Source organism: Grammomys surdaster, unplaced genomic scaffold (genome assembly GCF_004785775.1).
Source record: "Grammomys surdaster isolate TR1022 unplaced genomic scaffold, NIH_TR_1.0 125946, whole genome shotgun sequence".
NCBI classification, from domain to species: domain Eukaryota; kingdom Metazoa; phylum Chordata; class Mammalia; order Rodentia; family Muridae; genus Grammomys; species Grammomys surdaster.
The window spans coordinates 3,914,317-3,916,405 of NW_021620768.1; positions in this window are offsets into that span (position 1 = coordinate 3,914,317).

Below are 2,089 nucleotides of genomic sequence, written 5' to 3' on the forward strand. Positions count from 1 at the left end.
CTCCTTCTCCTCCTCTCTCTCTCTCTCTCTCTCTCTCTCTCTCTCTCTCCTCCTCCTCTTCCTCTCTCTCTCTCTCTCTCTCTCTCTCTCTCTCTCTCTCTCTCTCAAGAAGTTTCACTTCTGTAGCCGAAGCTAGCTTTGTACTTCTTATCCTCCTTGCCAGCCTCCTCAGTGCTGGCATTATGGACATATGCTACCATGGATGACTGAAATAGTCATTCTCCTCAACTCTTGTCTCTGCCTTCAAAAGGCTGTGGGGCCAGCAATTACCGTTACTATTATTACATTATCTACCGTTACTACAATAGTATTACTATTACTAGGAATCATATTGCTTAGAGGAGGACAAGAGACTCCAGGGAGAGTAAATGAGGCAGGGGTTGTAGCCAGGTGGGAGTGAAGGAGATGATGGGGAGGTGACCATAGTTTTAGAGACGTAATTTTGGCCATAGGCCCTGATAAATAAAATTAAGATCCTCATCTCCTCATCCTCTCGTCCCTAGAAGATGAGGCATACTGTTGCTTCTCCTGAGGGCAGGCTTAAGGCCAGTGCTTCCAGAGTGAAGAGAATGGCCGAGATTAGACTTCAAGCCCTTGCCTGGATGATATGGAGATGCTTAAGGAAAGGTGTACAGAAGCTGTCCCAAGGCTGGCGGGTTTGGTCCTCTTGACCTCGAGCTTCCCCTCTCATCATCTTGTGCTTTTCTCTCTAGCCTCAGAGGAGTGGGGTAGGTGACTCAGATGTTCCCTTGGAGTTTGACTACAGAGACTTCAGTCCAGGCTAAGCCTGCCTCCTCTCTTTTGCACTCCCAGTCAATTTGCCCATCTTCCATGGGAGTGTGCTCCCTAGAGCCTTGTCCTGCATCACTCTCTACTTTCGGAAACTCCTGTTGCTTAGAGACAAGTCCCAGATGTATCACTAGTGTAATAGTCGTGGTGGGATGACAAAGGGGCCAGAGGAGAGGAAACAGGCAGGCTAGTGTGGGACTTCAGCCAAGATGAGTGCCATGCCCCTAACCCAATTCTGTTCTTAGATGCAGTGTGAGTGTTTGTAGAATACAGGCAACTTGCCTTGACCTCTGTGCCAATGACTATACCTTAAACCTGAGCCTCCTTCCCAGTCCATACTCTCAGTCCTTTTCCAGTCCAAAACCTTCCTTTGGACCTTCTCCAACTCTGGATTCTTAGTCCTCCAAGCCAGGAGTCTCTAACAGTTATTTTCCATCTTTTACTTTATGTTAGCTAGTGACTTTAGCTGTGTCTTTGGCAGAAAACACCTTCCTTTACTGATCCCATCCCAAGAGGCATTCGTTCTGCTTTTGGAATGGATTCAAAGATAAAGGGTTTCAGTGTGGAGTTTATCCTAGGATATGGGGAGTTACCCTGTGTTTGTTCCACACCTTTTACCATTTCTTTTCTGGAGACTTTCCCTTTCTCTGCCTTTTACTTCACCAGATGGTGAGGCTTCATAGAAAAAATGGTATCTGTTATTGAAAATACATGTCATGGGTAACTTCATGTGCCATATCTAGCTCTGTTTGTAAACAGCAAGTCAAAATTTCCAGTGAAGGTTCACTTCAGCCTTGTCTGGAAGTCCTCATATTCCTGACCCCTTCTCATTGGCTCCACCCATCCTGATCTCCTGGGCATTGGGGATAAGGGAATAAAGACACTGTTGGGGAGGCTGTGGCTGCAGAACAGCTTCTCCAGGTTCACTTCTTCCTTGGTGAGTCCTTCCTTCAGATGACCTCCTTCATTTCTGCTGGGCCAGCCTGGGTGAGAAGAGTGTGACAAAGCATGGAATCCTCCACAAGGAAGGCCTGGCCTTGCAAGTGGGAGCGTGCTCAGGGAGGAGAGAACAGAGTACTTGGAATTGTGACTGTAAGGATTCCCTGAGAATCCAGCCCTGGCGGCAGGAAAGATGAGGCAGGATGATTGTGGGTTTGAGGCCAGCTACATTGTGAGACACTGTTTCAGAGAGGGAGGGGGGAGCGAGGGAGCGAGGGAGGGAGGGAGGGAGGGAGAGAGAGACGGGGAGAGAAAGAGAGAGAGAGAGAGAGAGAGAGAGAGAGAGAGAGAGAGAGAGAGA